At 46.9% G+C, this 19,221-nt stretch overlaps 1 pseudogene; it reads right to left on the bottom strand.

Moving 5' to 3' along the window:
- Window positions 1-16,954: 16,954 nt before the first annotated feature.
- LOC127314476 (tryptophan decarboxylase 1-like) lies at window positions 16,955-18,770 on the bottom strand (annotated as a pseudogene).
- Between the last annotated feature and the right edge of the window lie 451 nt (window positions 18,771-19,221).

The raw sequence follows: 19,221 nt of genomic DNA, 5'->3' as shown, positions 1-19,221 counted from the left end.
TTGTCTATGTTGTCCCGGTATGGATGTCTAAGTTGAGAATAATCAATAGCGAGAAATCCAATGCGAGCTTTCTCCTTAGACCTTTGTACAGGCGGCATAGAGGTACCCCTTTGTGACACTTGGTTAAAACATGTGCATTGTGATGATCCGGTAGTCCAAGCTAATTAGGACAAGGTGCGGGCACTATTAGTATACTATGCATGAGGCTTGCAACTTATAAGATATAATTTACATGATACATATGCTTTATTACTACCATTGACAAAATTGTTTCATGTTTTCAAAATCAAAGCTCTAGCACAAATATAGCAATCGATGCTTTTCCTCTATGGAGGACAATTCTTTTACTTTCAATGTTGAGTCAGTTCACCTATTTCTCTCCACCTCAAGAAGCAAACACTTGTGTGAACTGTGCATTGATTCCTACATACTTGCTTATTGCACTTATTATATTACTCTATGTTGACAATATCCATGAGATATACATGTTATAAGTTGAAAGCAACCGCTGAAACTTAATCTTCCTTTGTGTTGCTTCAATGCCTTTACTTTGAATTATTGCTTTATGAGTTAACTCTTATGCAAGACTTATTGATGCTTGTCTTGAAGTGCTATTCATGAAAAGTCTTTGCTTTATGATTCACTTGTTTACTCATGTCATATACATTGTTTTGATCGCTGCATTCACTACATATGCTTTACAAATAGTATGATCAAGGTTATGATGGCATGTCACTCCGAAATTATCTGTGTTATCGTTTTACCGCTCGGGACGAGCAGAACTAAGCAGGGATGCTGATACGTCTCCGACGTATCGATAATTTCTTATGTTCCATGCCACATTATTGATGTTATCTACATGTTTTATGCACACTTTATGTCATATTCGTGCATTTTCTCGGAACTAACCTATTAACAAGATGCCGAAGTGCCGATTCTTGTTTCTGCTGTTTTTGGTTTCGTAAATCCTAGTAACGAAATATTCTCGGAATTGGACGAAATCAACGCCCGGGGTCCTATTTTGCCACGAAGCTTCCAAGTCCGAAGAGGAGACGAAGAGGGGCCACGAGGGGCCACACCCTAGGGCGGCGCGGCCCCCCTTGGCCGCGCGGCCCTGTGGTGTGGGGCCCCGTGCCGCCTCTTGACCTGCCCTTCCGCCTACAAATAGCCTCCGTGACGAAACCCCCGATCACGAGAGCCACGATACGGAAAACCTTCCGAGACGCCGCCGCCGATCCCATCTCGGGGATCCAGAGATCGCCTCCGGCACCCTGCCGGAGAGGGGAATCATCTCCGGAGGACTCTACGCCGCCATGGTCGCCTCCGGTGTGATGTGTGAGTAGTCTACCCCTGGACTATGGGTCCATAGCAGTAGCTAGATGGTTGTGTTCTCCCCATTGTGCTATCATTGTCGGATCTTGTGAGCTGCCTAACATGATCAAGATAATCTATCTGTAATTCTATATGTTGCGTTTGTTGGGATCCGATGAATAGAGAATACTTGTTATGTTGATTATCAAAGTTATATCTACGTGTTGTTTATGATCTTGCATGCTCTCCGTTACTAGTAGATGCTCTGGCCAAGTAGATGCTTGTAACTCCAAGAGGGAGTACTTATGCTCGATAGTGGGTTCATGCCTGCATTGACACCTGGACAAAGGATGTAAAAGTTCTAAGGTTGTGTTGTCTTTGTTGGCACTAGGGATAAAACATTGATGCTATGTCTAAGGATGTAGTTGTTGATTACATTACGCACCATACTTAATGCAATTGTCTGTTGCTTTGCAACTTAATACTGGAGGGGGTTCGGATGATAACCTGAAGGTGGACTTTTTAGGCATAGATGCAGTTGGATGGCGGTCTATGTACTTTGTCGTAATGCCCAATTAAATCTCACTATACTCATCATGATATGTATGTGCATGGTCATGCCCTCTTTATTTGTCAATTGCCCAACTGTAATTTGTTCACCCAACATGCTGTTTATCTTATGGGAGAGACACCTCTAGTGAACTGTGGACCCCGGTCCAATTCTCTTTACTGAAATACAATCTACTGCAATACTTGTTCTACTGTTTTCTGCAAACAATCATCTTCCACACAATACGGTTAATCCTTTGTTACAGCAAGCCGGTGAGATTGACAACCTCACTGTTTCGTTGGGGCAAAGTACTTTGGTTGTGTTGTGCAGGTTCCACGTTGGCGCCGGAATCCCTGGTGTTGCGCCGCACTACATCCCGCCGCCATCAACCTTCAACGTGCTTCTTGACTCCTACTGGTTCGATAAACCTTGGTTTCTTACTGAGGGAAACTTGCTGTTGTACGCATCACACCTTCCACTTGGGGTTCCCAACGAGCGTGTGCTTACGCGTCATCAAGGACCTTTCTTTTACTTTTAATGTTGAGCCAGTTCACCTATTTCTCTCCACCTCAAGAAGCAAACACTTGTGTGAACTGTGCATTGATTCCTACATACTTGCATATTGCACTTGTTATATTACTCTATGTTGACAATTATCCATGAGATATACATGTTATAAGTTGAAAGCAACCGCTGAAACTTAATCTTCCTTTGTGTTGCTTCAATGCCTTTACTTTGAATTATTGCTTTATGAGTTAACTCTTATGCAAGACTTATTGATGCTTGTCTTGAAGTACTATTCATGAAAAGTCTTTGCTTTATGATTCAGTTGTTTACTCATGTCATTACCATTGTTTTGATCGCTGCATTCATTACATATGTTTACAATAGTATGATCAAGGTTATGATGGCATGTCACTCCAGAAATTATCTTTGTTTATCGTTTACCTGCTCGGGACGAGCAGAAACTAAGCTTGGGGATGCTGATACGTCTCCGACGTATCGATAATTTCTTATGTTCCATGCCACATTATTGATGATATCTACATGTTTTATGCACACTTTATGTCATATTCGTGCATTTTCTGGAACTAACCTATTAACAAGATGCCGAAGTGCCAGTTGCTGTTTTCTGCTGTTTTTGGTTTCAGAAATCCTAGTAAAGAAATATTCTCGGAATTGGACGAAATCAACGCCCAGGTTCCTATTTTGCCCGGAAGCATCCAGAACACACGAGAACCGCCAGAGAGGGGGCAGAGGCCCACCAAACCCTAGGCCAGCGCGGCCAAGGGGGGGCCCGCGCCCCCCTATAGTGTCGTCGCCCCGTTGACCTTCTGACGCCGCCTCTTCACCTATATAAAGCCCCTGGACCTAAAACCTCGATACGGAAAAGCCACGGTACGAGAAACCTTCCAGAGCCGCCGCCATCGCGAAGCCAAGATCTGGGGGACAGGAGTCTCTGTTCCGGCACGCCGCCAGGACGGGGAAGTGCCCCCGGAAGGCTTCTCCATCAACACCACCGCCATCTTCATCACCGCTGCTGTCTCCCATGAGGAGGGAGTAGTTCTCCATCGAGGCTCGGGGCTGTACCGGTAGCTATGTGGTTCATCTCTCTCCTATGTACTTCAATACAATAATCTCATGAGCTGCTTTACATGATTGAGATTCATATGATGATGCTTGTAATCTAGATGTCGTTATGCTAGTCAAGTGAATTTTACTTATGTGATCTCCGGAGACTCCTTGTCCCACGTGTGTAAAGGTGACAGTGTGTGCACCGTGTGGGTCTCTTAGGCTATATTTCACAGAATACTTATTCACTGTTATGAATGGCATAGTGAAGTGCTTATTTATATCTCTTTATGATTGCAATATGTTTTGTGTCACAATTTATCTATGTGCTACTCTAGTGATGTTATTAAAGTAGTTTTATTCCTCCTGCACGGTGTAATGGTGACAGTGTGTGCATCCGTGTTAGTACTTGGCGTAGGCTATGATTATGATCTCTTGTAGATTATGAAGTTAACTATTGCTATGATGGTATTGATGTGATCTATTCCTCCTACATAGTGTGAAGGTGACAGTGTGCATGCTATGTTAGTACTTGGTTTAGTTGTGTTGATCTGTCATGCACTCTAAGGTTATTTAAATATGAACATTGAATATTGTGGAGCTTGTTAACTCCGGCATTGAGGGTTCGTGTAATCCTACGCAATGGTGTTCATCATCCAACAAGAGTGTAGAGTATGCATTTATCTATTCTGTTATGTGATCAAAGTTGAGAGTGTCCACTAGTGAAAGTGTAATCCCTAGGCCTTGTTCCTAAATACTGCTATCGCTGCTTGTTTACTGTTTTACTGCGTTACTACTGCTGCGTTAAGCATTACTGCTTGTTTACTTGTCCTGGGCAAAGCACTTTTCTGGTGCGTGCCACGCTCATATATATTCATACCACCTGTATTTCACTATCTCTTCGCCGAACTAGTGCACCTATTAGGTGTGTTGGGGACACAATAGACTTCTTGCTTTGTGGTTGCAGGGTTGCATGAGAGGGATATCTTTGACCTCTTCCTCCCTGAGATCGATAAACCTTGGGTGATCCACTTAAGGGAAAACTTGCTGCTGTTCTACAAACCTCTGCTCTTGGAGGCCCAACACTGTCTACAGGAAAAGGAGGGGGGGCGTAGACATCACGACTCCACGCAAACCCAAGCCCTTTAAATTTGCTAACTTTTATCTGTAATTGATGCTTTTGAATAGTCTTTACCGCCCATCTTGTAACAAACCAGGCTGGCATTGTAGCCAGTACTTACTTTTCTGAATGAAATGCCATTTTCTTGGCGCTCCCGATGGGATTTAAAATCCGTGATCTTGTTTTCTGAATATGCACGCCCGATGATTCATTGCAGGTGGCTCCAGCTATTCCTCACATCGAGAGTTCTTTGGGTTCCGTAACTGACAATGAATCTAGGCTCGTTCAACGGCTACGCAACAAAATATCTCGAATGGAAAGGATTTGGTAGGCATCCACGCCATGTCAGCAGTGGTGAAGAAGAAGGGAGAATTAGCCACCGAAGCCGAGCAGTATGCATTGGATGTGCTGCAGAAGGACATTGAAAACTTGAATTTTAAATAGTTGACATTTTCTGTCCTTTCGGTTTTTTCGGGTGCCCTTATTCCTTTATAAATTGATTTTCTTCTTCCTCCTCGGCAGTCATTGCTTTGAACGCACTGGAAGAGAACAAACATGTGCAAGAGAAGATCAATGCTATGACCGACTAGTCGCAACTTCATGACACGCTCTTGACCAGTAGATCAAAGGCTGCAATTGTCGCCAAGTTTCAAGATCGAGTGGAGTAGGTGCAAAGCTTTTTTGATAGTGTCATGCAAGCTTGGCCATGGTGTGGCGAACCATGTTTCCGCTTGACCCTGTTCCTTCAACTTTGCTGGCTTTGATGGCGAAATTCAGAAACGCTGCTAGTGTTCGGACTCTGGTGTGCAACCAGCTAGCTTCTTGCCGGAGCCAAACTTGCATTTGCCTTTGTGATGGCCCGCTACCCAACACTTGATTTGGAGCTGATCGCCAAAGCAAAAGTGGAGCTACATCAGTACTATTCCATTGTGAGGCGTCCTTCTTCAATCATAATCGCCAGGTTGGAGGCGGGCACCGAGGTAGACCTGCAAGCCCGAGCCAATAAAGGGGCAGGAGGGTCAAATTAGCGCAAGCTAATGTAAAAACATCGAGTGCACATGATGCGATACTTGTCTATAATTGATAGATTATATCGTCTTCCACAGTCCCCCAATGCTGAGTTATGCTATAATTTTATTAAACCCTTGAAGCAATCATTATCGCGCAAGTGATGTAATTATTGACGAGCCGACTCTTTGCGTTATAGTTTTGTTGATGGTGACGTCCATATGAGCGGGCGAGCCACACTGTCGATTGACCCATGATAAAGCTTATTGCGAAAATGGTGTACTTTCATAGGGCCGTATTAAAGGTGCTAAATGTCGGCAGCAGCCCCCGAGTATTCGGATGAACCATAAGATCGACGAACTCGTGGCTCAGGTATCGTAAAAGTGATGTTTTGGCACAGAGTTGTGTTTTAGTTTGTATGGTGTCGATAGCAACTTATGAGTGATCAGGTCATGTTGCAAGTTCAGCGGACTCGTAGCAATGATGCATCTTGGAGAGCCGTATGTATATTCAAATTACATCGGTAGTAGCCCCCCGAGTTATCGAGAGAACTATATGCACGACGGACTCGTAACCCAAATATCATGAGAATGGTGTTTTTGCGTGAGTCATTGTTTTATATGAATTTCGTCGGCGGTAGCTTCCGAATGTTTGGCTGCGCTACAGGGCTCGACAGACTCGTAACACTTTTATCGTGAAGACGATGTATCGTGTAGAGCCATAATTTCACTTGAAGTTGTATTGGCGGTAGCCCTGCGTGATTTGAGCGTGCTTCCAGTTTGATGGACTCGTGGTGCTTTTATTGTGAGTACGATGTGTCACACGGAGCCGCATGTTTTGTGTTCATGACTCATCGGCTATAGTTCCCGGGCATTCAGGTGTGCTTGCTACGTTGATAGTTAAGAATTTGTATTTCATTCATCCTGTAAATGATGTTTATTGTGTAGGCCAATGTCTCCGATGGGAGTAGACGTGGCAGTCGAATAAGCCTCCAGAAGCCCCCGAGTGTCCTCGGGTGTGTCCTGATGAAGAAAGTGATACTTGCATTGACGAAGTTGAACTGTATTGATAAACTGTAATTGATGTACATGTTGTCTTTGACGAGGCTAAGAAGCCTTATGGAAGAATAAAGGAAGGGAAAAAATCCTAAACATAGAAACGTCGTAGCTGCTTGATGGTGCTTATCATAATGCCGATTTCACATTGTTGGGAACCCCAAGAGGAAGGTATGATGAGCACAGTAGCAAGTTTTTTCTCAGTAAGAAACCATGGTTTAAACGACCAGTAAGAGAAAGGCGTGACTTTTGAAGGTGTTGCTGGATGACTAGTGGCAGGGCGCACTACCTGCGTCAGCAACAACGTTGAACCGTCACACAGGACAACTAAAGTACTTTGCCCCAACTTGCATTGAGGTTGTCAATCTCACCGGTTTGCTGAACACAAAGGATTAGACGTATCGAATGTGTACCTGAGAAGTCGAGGTTTGTCTCCGCCTTACGATGCATGGTCTTTGCCATCGAATCCTCATCTGTAGCAACCGCCCCATCGAGGCCAACTCCGTGCCTTGCGCTATGCCTAGAGGGCGCAACAGCCATGGCCGCCGGAGGCCGCATAGGAATTGCAGCCCTACGGAGGTGGGAGCCGTGGTAGACCCTCCCCTAGAAGGCTCCACGGGTGGTAGCCCAGCCGCGTCCATGGTCGGAGGAGGCGACGCTGACTTCCTAGCTGCGCCCAAGGTCGGAGAAGGTGGCGCCGGCTGCCCAGCCATGTCCACCAGGGCTGTGGGAGGGGGCGGTGATGGAGAAGAACCCCCTCCGCTAGCGAAGCCGTCGACACCTCCTGACCCCGCCTCGACACGGACAACAACAGGGGAGGCCTTGGCCGCATGGGCCAAAGGAGCCGCCTCATCCCCGGTAGGTGTAGCATTAGCCGATCGCGGGGGCAGAGGCGAAGAAGAGCCCCCACGACCGACCAATCCTAGAGGTAGATTTCATAGCATGCAACAATCCTTACCATGCTTCGATGAATAAAAGTTATAACTCAAACTTTCAAAAACCATATCCTAATCCCGCAGGAGCTCCAAACACCTACAATGGAGGTAATAATAATGGAAACCTTGAAACTCTTGAGGGTTCTCTTAAAGCATTTATGCAAGGTCAAACTGAGCAAAATAATCTTGTTATTAAAATGATCGAGAATCATGAAACTGCTATAGTAAACTATCTAAGCAAGTAGTTGTTATAAAAACTGATATACATGAGCTGCAAGATATTGCTAAAATTGTCAAGGCTCAATTGGGTAAAATTGCTAAAAGTCAAACACCAATCCTTGCTAAATTTGCAGGACAACCAAACCCTAACCCTGTTGCGGACTTGAAAATGATTAGAAGTAGTTCGGATGGAAACAACTTTGAAGAGTTGGACTATGGAAATGCTCATTCATCCGACTAGACCGTTGAAGATCTAGTGAAGATGGTCACTTTGAAAAATCATGTTGCGTACCAAAATTTTATTAGTCAAGTTGCGGAAAAAGCACATGACCTTGAAATGGAATATAAAAATTTGTCTGAAAAACATCCTGCTAAGTTGGATGATATCTTTGAGCCAACTGTCAAAATAAAAATAGGGAATAATGAAATTGCTGCACTTTATGATCTTGGTGTAAGTGTCTCCACAATTCCCAATAATTTATTTGAAAATCTTGATTCATTCATGCTTACTGAACTTAAGTTACATCGATTTGATTTCAAACAAGCCGCGAGCATTTAAGAAAATATAGTTTTTGAAATTAAAGATTGCCCGATGCTTATTGATCTTGTTATTGTTGTTATGCTCGAGGATCCTATTGCACCTATCATTCTTGGTATGTAGGCCATTTTTAAGAACTATCAAAGCCTTGATTAATCTACATGAAGGGAGCGTGAGATTTAAGTCTCCCTTGCGTGCAACCTTTATTGTTCATTTTCCTAGGAAGAAGAACAAGGCTAACAGGGGAAAAACCATCACTTTGAAAGAAAAATACTTTGAAAGCAGACGCCCCTCCCTCCCACAAGGATTTTTTGTTTTCAAAAAAATAATATCATCGGCGTACCAGTGTGGTGCGCCAGTGATATATGATGTTACGGCCGGCGCACTCACCCGGTGTGTTCGCAGTACCATGCTACCGCCGACGTGTTACCGCTGGCGCGCTGGTGTACCGATGATAGCCAATTTTGGTCTGCCGGTAAAAAGCTTTTTCGTAGTAGTGAACCCTACATCGCAAAAAATTCATTCTCTTGTTTCTTCTTCCTCCAAACTCTCTAAAAACCATTGAGGCCTCGTTCGGCACACGGGGTTTGCAGGGGATTAGAGTGTATATTTTTTCTGGGCCAGCCTAATATCTTCTCAAACATCAGTTGTACTGTTCGGTAGATCGGGTTTGGAGCGGTTTAAAAGGATCTAGTTCCAAGTATTCTGACAAAACTCACCAATACACGTGAGAAACGAAACGCTAGGGGCCCCTCGCGTTTTTTCTGCCGAGCTTTCTGCCACAGATCGGTAATGAATGGCCTATGTAGCCTACCAGCGATAAGCAATTCCCACCGTATGGGTAGGTTAGGAATTTTCGCGCGAGCTTGCCGTCAAAGGCGAGCGGATTTGGCGCTAACTTTTCCTTGTTTCTGATGGCTAGCTGTTTATCAAAACCTGCCAATACTCTCAGAATCACGTGTTTGCACCCAAAACGCTTGGTAAAATACACGTTGATCCCCGCGTGCCGAACAAGGCCTGAGGATCTCTTTACTCACACAATTTCGGATCAAGTCCTTTCGCATCAATGATATACGGTATGTTTCTCCTCCGATCATCCAATTACTTTGTGTAAATCTTTTCTCCACATCTCTATATTCCCAATCTTAGTTCATGGATGAGTATGAACCATTTTTCTTGTTGAGCATGTTTTGTTTTATTATTTTGAGGAGATCTTTACCTGTAATTTGTAGAGGACCTATTATTGCTTTAATCGATCTATGGCAAAACAATTTTTTTCTTCCAATTTTACCATTGTTAGATATGAACACAGGGGGATTATCCAAGAGGAGCAAGCCCACCGAGGGACGATTTCCTAGGAATCAAGTTGAAGAAGAAGCAGGACTTCACCTGCTTCAAGAGTTCCGTGGATGCACAATCAAGTTCACCAAATGGGAATGTCCTGTTGTTGTTAATCATCTCGGGATAGGTAGTGATTTCAATACGCTTATTACTAATATGGGGTTGTAAGATTCTTTCTACAGGGACACCCCAACGTATCGCCGCCTATGTTTGGAGTTGTTGACAACATTGAAACACAACATGCTAACCAACTCCAGGAGCATGAATGGACGAGTTGATAGGGTCACCTTCCAACTCATGAAACCTAAGTATGACATGCCACTCAGCGAGTGGTATGAGCACTTTGGGTTCTTCAATGGAGATGCCTATGTCCACTCCTCGACTCGATGTTCGAGCATATACGAAAATACTCCTAAGGGAAGTCACACATATAGTCCCACTATTCGATATTTGTACCATGTTATTTCTAACACCTTAAAAGTACGGTGGTGAATTCAAAAGAGTCAATGAAGATGGCATGATCATCCTCACGAAAGCTATTATTCCTGACTGCAATGTAGCACCAAATTTGGGCACCGTTCTTTTTTTTTTACTTGGAACGCCAAGCTCATCAAACACACGGGGACATTACCTGCGGAGGAATTGCAACCTTTCTTGTCGCCGGCCTCACTCTCGATGTAAGTAGATTTCAACCATTGGACGGCGAGAGACCCGTTTCTTATACTACTCTTCGAGCTGTCGGTATGCTTTATAAAAAGCGAGGTGCATTCTTTGTTCATATTCCTGGAGCTGGGCACCTATTCCCCATTCATTTTCCTAACAATCTATTCTCTCTCAAGAATGGACAGCTGCATTATGTTTCACATGAACAAGAAGATGAACCATACCTTGAAGAAGCCGAGGAGGAAGAAGAAGAAGAAGTAGAAGGAGGAGGACCTGAACAAGAAGTACCACCACCGCATCTCTACACCACTAACAACAACATCTACCTGCTCGGAGGCTACATCAACAGCATGAGCAACTGTGTTGACTCCCTCCGCGACACCACGCTAAACATGTCGCAAAAATTCAATCAATGGAGTCAAGATTGGGGACCTACGAACTACCCAGATGTAGATGTTCTAAGTTCATAGTACTTGCAGACAATAGTAACAATTTAGAATAACTGTTTACTAGTTAAAAAACAATATATTATTATCTCTGTTCCGAAATATAAGCGTTCTAAAATACTTAAATTTTAAAACAAAGGTAATATAAAATATAATATTTTTTATAAGATAGTTTTGATAGAAAAAAGAAAAAGGAAATGGAAGATACAAAATGAAAATAGAAAACAAGGCAACAAAAAAAGCGCTTCTGGGCCGACCTATCCTGCAGATTTCCGTGGGCCTTGGCGTCGTTACTGGCGCTACAAGTGCATATATGGATTGCCAAATTATGATTCGATGATCGAGCTACCGGGACATTGTCGCCGCTGGATTCGTGTGTCCCCAAGATCCTCTCACGGGCTCACGGCGACATCGCTGTTGCCGGACCGCGGCAGCTCGTGAGGCGTTAGGTTGGAAGTACCGATAGATCACCACGTAGCCCTAGCCCCTAGCTTAGAGAAATAGAGATGGATGGATAATCATTCTGCTCCAAGCTTTTCAGACTTCACTGTAATGTTCAAGTGAAATCTGTTGTTATGAACCGTTTGGGTGTTCTCAATGAGGCCTTACAACAAACTTACTTGGGCATGCCTACGGGCATAGGGCGCTCTTCTTCGGTGTCTTTCCAATCCATTGTGGATTGTGCTTGGAAGTACATGAATGGTCTGTCGGATAGACCAATGTCTAGATCAGGGAAGGAAGCTTTGTTAAAAGCTGTTATCCAAGCAATTCCGACGTACATCATGAGTTGTTTCTAGTTGCCTGTCTCCATCTGTGATACACTACGTAAGGCTATGATTGATTTTTGGTTGGGTATCGAGAAGGGGAAGAAGAAGATGCAATGGCAGAGCTCGGAATGGTTATCTACTCCTAAAACCCTTGGTGGTATGGGTTTCCGCGACTTGGTTCTCTTCAATAAGGCCATGCTTAGACGTCAGTGCTGGCGGTTGTTAACTGATCCATCTTCTTTGTGTGCAAGAGTCCTCAAAGATCGCTATTTTCATAATTGCGATTTGTGGGATGCTCCTATACCGAGGTTAGCGTCATTCACATGGCGCAACATTTGTTTCGGCATGCAATTGGTGAGACAGGGGATCAAATGGAGTGTTGGCAATGACAACAAAATCATGATGCTGGCTGACTATTGGATTCCTGGTACGACCTGGTTCGTGTCGGCTGACGCCGCTCCCGGAGGGCGCCACAGTGAACTTTCTGTTTGCAGAGGGCCACTGTACATGGGACACCGACATCGTGCACTGCGTTTTTGAAGAGAACATTGCGAACCGAGTTCTAGAGATTCCTATCAGCAGGCGAAGCGGTGACGATTTTCTGTCCTGACCTCATACGAAATTGGGCGATTATACGGTGGCTTCAGCTTACAACCTATCTCGTACAGAAAAATTCTTCCTGGATAGAAGCCGCAAGGGTGGGGTAGTGAGCTCTTGTATGGAGGCAGATGGCATGATGTGGAAGCATCTATGTGCAACCAAGGCGCCTGGTAAAATGAAGATAATCCTCTGAATGTTCGCGCATGACTGCTTAACGACAGGGGTCCAGCTTTGCCGCCGCCGTATTCCAGCTTCGAGCTCATGTGTTTTCTGCAATCGAGAGGAAACTGTCGAGCATTTCTTTCTCTGCAGCGAGTTTGCTCGGGAGGTTTGGTGGGAGATTAAATCTTCGTGTGGTTTGCACCTACGAAGGAAGACCTTTACAGGCCCAAAGATGTAGATGGGTTAATTTCTTGGGAAGGTCGACTGACAGAGAACATATGTTCTTGGCTGTCACGTTTTGGCATTTGTGGACTGCTCGAAATGGCATTCGTCATGGTGAGCAGATAAGAAGCCCACATAGTATTGCTGAGCTAAGCAAGGCTTATGCTGAGATGATAGAGCTGCACTTGTTCAAACCAAACCCTTCTACTAGGTGTGAGATTAGTCTCATGGTCTCCGCCGCAAGAAGGTACATTTTTCATTAACATCGACGCAGCCTTATTCTCTTCTTCACGTCGGATGGAATTGGGCGTCGTGATCAGGAATCATATGGGATTATGTGTAGCTGCTTGCAACGAGCTTCTTGATGAGGTCCGGCGCCGGAGGTAGCAAAAGCGTTGGCGATGCGCCGTGCTCTTTCCCTCGCCAGCAAGCAATGAAGGTTTTGGCAAAGCGATGGTGGTGTCAGACTGCCTCTTTTTGATCCAGCGGGTCAATTCTTCTTCCATGGATCGTAGTACTGTTGGAGTTGTGGTTCAGGATATCAAATCCCTAGCTAGCAGCTTCAATGAGATTTGTTTTACTCATGTTTATCGTCAGTGTAATGAGTCGATACATATCTTAACTCGTTTTGCGGAACGCTTTATTTCTTTTATTTTCAGAACTTTGTCCCGGATTGCATCCGGTAGACTTTATGTAATGATTTAGTGTGATCAATAAAGTGGTGTTTTCTCTCGAAAAAAGCGTTTCAGATGGGTAGCCGCCGGTGGGGGTTGCCAGTACCGATCAGTAACACAGCGACTTACTACTGTCCTATTCCTGCTCAATCTGATTGATCACGGCATTAATCAAGCGGCGTCCCTAGTCAGCATAGGAAGTTACCTGTCGCTGGTTTCTTCTTTCCAAATCAGCATCGATCGAGCGTTGGAGCTTAATTTGATGTCCATATCGGAACTCTGATCCCGTTGTTTGTGGAACTTAATAAGACTACTCATAGTGGGAGTAACTTCACTAGTAACTAAGTGTCCAACTCATCAAATTTGCTTATGTGGCAGTGAGTTAATGAGGAGAGAGGAGGATGGAGTAACATAGCTAGTTACTGTAACATCACACTTCCCAAGATAGAATGAGTCTATAAGCTAATTAATGAAAACATATGTGATACTATTTTGATGTTACTAACCACTATGAAGGTAGTAACATAGAGTAGTAACATGTGTATGTTACTACTCTATGTTACTTCCCACTAACGCATCGAGGCTGTTGGGCGAGCGCCATTAATTCAGAGGCGCAAATATCGATCAGACTATCTACAATGGAAGTAGCTAGTATCACACATCATATGTATGCAAAAAGTTGATGTGTCACATCAATAAATGAAAAAAAGATGGTAGTAGTATCATACTAGGTAGATACTGTATCATAGCACGTAAAACTAGAAAAAATTAATATCAAACCAATCTTGTACACACTTTTACATTGAGATTGTACAAATCAATAAATATAATTAACCTATAATACTACTACATGATACTATGCATTGTGAAGATAGTATCACACAGTAGTACAGTAGTACCATATGCATAATACTATGAGGCTGGTGCCAATGCCTCACCTCACTCTCACCCGCCACGTCAGCTTTTTCCCTCACTCTCACCCCACTCTCACCCCACTCTCACCCCACCTTGCCAATGCACGGGCTATAGTGCCATCTCTCACTTCTCGATAGGATCAACGACCGAGTATGCTTCGAGTATGCAGATTGAGTGCAAAGTACAGATCTTGATTGATAGAAATGTATGGACATGCATGTGTAACTCGAAAGTGCAGTCTCACAGAGGTAGCATCTCCACAGCTGCGTTTCCTCAAAGCGTTTTCAAAGGAATTTGGGCGCGTCGGATCAAAAAACGTTTCCTGCCGCGTGGTTCAAAACCTCTTTTTGTCCGACGCGGCTCAATACCGTGTCCGGCGCCCCGAGCCCGTCCCCGCTACACATGAGATGCTCCGGGCACGCCGGACACAATGAAATGCGAGGCGAGGAGACGCGGGCCTGACGCGTCAGCGGGTCGGGAGCCTAAAACCCCGTCGCCTACCTTTGGTCTAGCGACGTTAATGGCGTCCCAGATTTCCCAGGCGACGCAGGGACGCGTCTCGTCGTGCATGGTCGCGTGGCCATCCGCGCCAGCGTTTATTGTGTCCAACGCCCCGCTGCCACTTCGCATGCCGCCGCTGTACATTAAGAGCGCCCCTGCTTCCTTCCCCATCCCAATCACTCGCCGCTCCAGCCAAATCTCCTCTCCCTAGCCAATGTCATCGCCTCCCGCAAGACCGCCGCGGCGAACGGCTTCGGCCGCCGCAGCCTCACTATGGTGGAGGAGTGGGCGCTGTACCGCACGGGATATCCCGTCCAGCAGGCCCCGGCGGTCTCGCATCACCGCCGAGGAGCGGGCGGATCCAACCTAGGTGGCCACCGGCAACGATGCCTGGTGGGTCGCCTACTTCCAGGCGCAGCACGACGTTGAGATGAACAGCACCGCCGGCCTCATCGGTCGGCGGAACAACTGGAACAAGGACGAGCGCGTCTTCTTCTGGGGCGTTCCGGGGCGCACCCTAGAGAACGTCGTCGACGGCATCCACAACGGCACTCCAAGGTTGGAGACGCCGTCCTCGCCGCCACCATCTCCCGCAGCGCGCTGGCAGCCGAGGAGGACGTACTCGTCCTCCTCCAACTCTTCCTCGTCAGGGCCGGCGCGATCGACGCCATCCTCCTCACACCGCGTCGTGCCCTACTCCGCCCCCAAGCGCGAGGTGAAGGAGGAGCCGGAGTTCGCGACGCCGCCCATCAATAAGAGGCGCGGCGGAAGCCGGCAACAGCAAAGGCGCGGCGGTGGCGCCCTCCTCATCCCGAAGTCGGGGTGAAGGGGGAGCAGGACGACGAGGCAGCGGGGAAGGCGGCGCTGCTGGCGGAGTACGAGCGGCAGCAGCGACTCATCGCGAGCAACGACGACCCCGAGGACTGCCCAGGGCTGCACGCGACATTCGCGGTGTCGCTGAACGACAAGGACGCCTGGAGGGGCAACCTCGACGCGGCATCGCCATGTCCATCCGCGACACTGGGAAGCCGCTTGTCGACCTCACCAACGACGGTGAGGATGGACCAAGCGGCATGGTGAAGGACGAGCCCGACGAGCGCGTCAAGCAGGAAGCCGTCACCGACGACATGTACAACTTCCACCTGTACTATGACGCCTCTGGTCGCAGTAAGTACTACTAGATTAGGGTTTCGTTTAAATTTCATCGAATTTCGTTCGAATCTATGTAATATATAGCAAGTTTGAATGAATTCGCTTAAGTTTTAAATATCTGGAAAAAAATTGGGGACGCAGCTGGGGAGCGACGTCCTCCAAACGCGGCACAAACGAAACACGTCCCCCAAACGCTCGATCTGACGCCGTTTGAGGGACGCTTTAGGAGACACGGCTGGAAATACTCTTAGCGAGTGATGTTCATTCCTTGTGTTTGCCGGCCACTAAAATTCAATACTCACTTCAGCTCAAAATACTTGTCGCAGATTTAATAAATCAAGACTAAATCTGCAACAAGTATTTAGAACCGGACGGAGTAACAAATTTTAGTATATCTATATCTTCAGTTTTAATATTAACGTACTGATTTAGTGTAATTAGAAACAAAATTTTATATTGTCTCGTGCAAACGGTGAAAATATATTAAGAACTAAATTGGACCGTTTATCACCATCAACCTCGATCGAAATAGAAAAAAAAAAACAGAATCAACTTTGTACCGTTGACAGGCCTTTTTTAGTTCCTCGTCCGGTATTCACATATCTTGCTTAAACTTAAAGAATTTTGATACATTTTGGATGAATTTATAATTCAGTTCGACGAATCTCGGGTAGTATTTTGGCAAGTATTTCCGAAAACCGAATATATCGATGTCCACCGGTGTTTTTCCGTTAGTAAAATTTAGGAGGGGCGTCAAAAGTTGCGATTCATAGATCATCGCCGATTTAGACAGGTATATATATTCATCAAAACTGAAAAATAATGAAAATGGGGTATATTTATTAATCAATATGCCTGCTCTTAATTACAGTCAAAGCTAGTTTATTTGATTCCGGTCCTATATACCGAAACTGGACGGTATAGCTCACAAAATGAAACAAAAAACATACTCCATCAGTTCCTAGAAAAAGAGTGTGTAGTTTTTGGCACGGAAATTAAGAAACGCGTATTAATGGCAAGTTACACGAGTTTTAGGCAAGCTTATTCCTTAATTATTGCTTTGAGAAAATATAGGAGTTTGCAGAAGCTAAGAAAATACAATCAAATCTGTACAAAAATATTAAAATGAGTGGTTCTACGCAATACACCTTATATTTTGAAGTTTTTTTTCGAAAAACTATACACCTTATATTAAGAAAAAAATTAGAACCGAGCAATGAAAAAATAAGATAAAAGAAAAATTGTACCCTAAATCTAGGGATTAATTTGTGTAGTTCGATCTTGCAGTCTCTAGATCCGTCCACTTAACAAATGATCTCGCTAGTGGTCTTCTTGATGAGCTCCCAGGCGCTCCTCACATGCCTCTCCTCTTGCAGCGACGACCCCACGGCGAAGCGGAGCACGAACCTGTCGCCGACCACACGGTGTGCGCAAGGTACGCCTTGCCAGTCATGTTGAGGTTGTCCATGAGCACACGGTTGGCCTCATCGGCGTCCTCCTCCGTCATGCCTCCATTGGCCTTGATCCTGAAGCACACGAGAGCAAAGTTCCTCGGCACCACGACCTCAAATCTGTCGTCGGCACGGACGAAATCTTCGAACATCTTGGCCATGGCCACGTCGCTGCGGATGTGCTCCTGGAGCTTGGTGGTGCCGTAGGTGCGCATGACCATCCAGAGCTTGAGCCCACGGAATCGCCGGCCGACGCCGACCTGCATGTCCTTAAGGTCGGTGACCTCGCCGGAGTCGGTAGCGTCGTTCTTGAGGTACTCCGGGTTCGTCTCGAGCGAGTCGCTCAGACGGTGGGCATCACGGACGTATAGGCAGGTGCAGTCGAGGCATGTGAGAAGCCACTTGTGTGGGCTCATGCTGATGGAGTCCACGCGCTCCACGCCGTCGAGATGGTGGCGGAACTCAGGGCAGATGCACGCGCTGCCGGCGTAGGCGGCGTCGACGTGGACCCACGCATTGAACATGGCGGCGACATCGGCGACGGCGCCCACCGGGTCGACGGCGTTGGAGGAGGTGGTACCAACCGTGGCGCAGATGTATGTTGGCACGAGGCCGGCGTCGACGTCGGCCTGCATGACCTGGAGAAGCTTGGCCGGGTCGAGCCCGTAGTCGGTCTCCGGCCCGGTGGGGATGGAGCGGATGTGTGCGGGGTCGAAGCCGGCGAGGCGGCACGCCTTGAAGAAGGTGGAGTGCGTCTGGTCGGCCGCGTACACGGTCAGCCGCGGCAAGCCGGACACGCCGACGGAGCCGGTCCGACGCAGAGCGGCGTCACGGGCGGCGACGAGCGTGACGAGCATGGCCTCGCTGGTGGTGCCGAGGATGACGCCGCCGCCGGTGCCACGGCCCGAGCTGGTGCGGTTCATGAAAGTCGTGGGCAGGCGCAGGAGCTGCGCGAGCCAGTCGAGCGCGAGCACCTCCATCTCGGTGGCCGCGGGCGAGGCCTGCCACGTGAATCCGACGGTGTTCATGGCCGAGGCGATGAGGTCGCCAGCGATTGCGGCAGCGCTGTTGGTGGAGGGGAAGAAGGCAAAGAAGTTGGGGCTCGCCCAGTGCGTCATGCCTGGGACGACGGAGGTCCTGAGCTCCTTCATGCTGACGTCGAAGGTAGCCGAGTAGGTGGGCGGGGACGCCCCGAGCTCGTCCTGCAGGTAGCCGGGCTTGACGTTGGGGAGCACAGGCATGGACTCAATGTTTGTGTAGTAGTCGGAGATGAAGTCGACGGCCTTGTGGAGGTAGGCGCGGACGTCCTCCGGATTGAGCGGCTGGAAAGGCGCCTTGTCGTCGGCGGCGAAGGCGGAGAAGGCGGCGGCGGGGTTGGTGCCCAAGCTACCCATATCGTTCTCTTTCTTGCGGGTTTCAGCCCTTAGCACACGTACAGAGAGAGAAGGAAGGGTCTAGGCTTAACTAGCAAGAAGAAGATGCGAGCTAGCTAGGTTTTCTCGTATATATAGCTTGGTGATCGCTCTTGTTAAAAGGAGTTGATCCGGAGATGAGAGCTTGTTGCTATGGTTTGGTGTGGATGACATGGTGACATGCATACGGCAGGTATATATAGGGATAGGGAGGAGGTAGACCAGGAGAGCTCCAATGGCGTGGGCGCGCGGGCGTTGGAGAAGTCATGCTACCAAGGTCGGTTCTTGGTTGGTAGATCGATCTAGCAAGAAGTGGCGACTCGCGTACGTTCAACTGCATGCTGCTCCGTTCAATTCGGATCCGGGTACCGCGTCAAAGGATCCGATGACCGTTATGGTAGAAGGAAGCCGCAGGTGGCAGCGTCGGCCGTGCATATCCATCCGGCGGCTTAGCTGACGATCGATCTGTCCTTGTTCTCTGTCCCACGTGTGTGTATAACTGTATACAACAAGCGATGCAGCTCCTGACCGCCTCAAAAATCGACAAAATTATCTTCTTCTTCATTCAGTCCAAATACATACAGCTGCTAGTTCTGTAGGCTAGTTC

This window comes from Lolium perenne, chromosome 7 (assembly GCF_019359855.2).
Source record: "Lolium perenne isolate Kyuss_39 chromosome 7, Kyuss_2.0, whole genome shotgun sequence".
NCBI lineage: Eukaryota > Viridiplantae > Streptophyta > Magnoliopsida > Poales > Poaceae > Lolium > Lolium perenne.
Note: the sequence above shows the minus strand (reverse complement) of the source record. Positions and strands in the feature narration are given on the sequence as shown.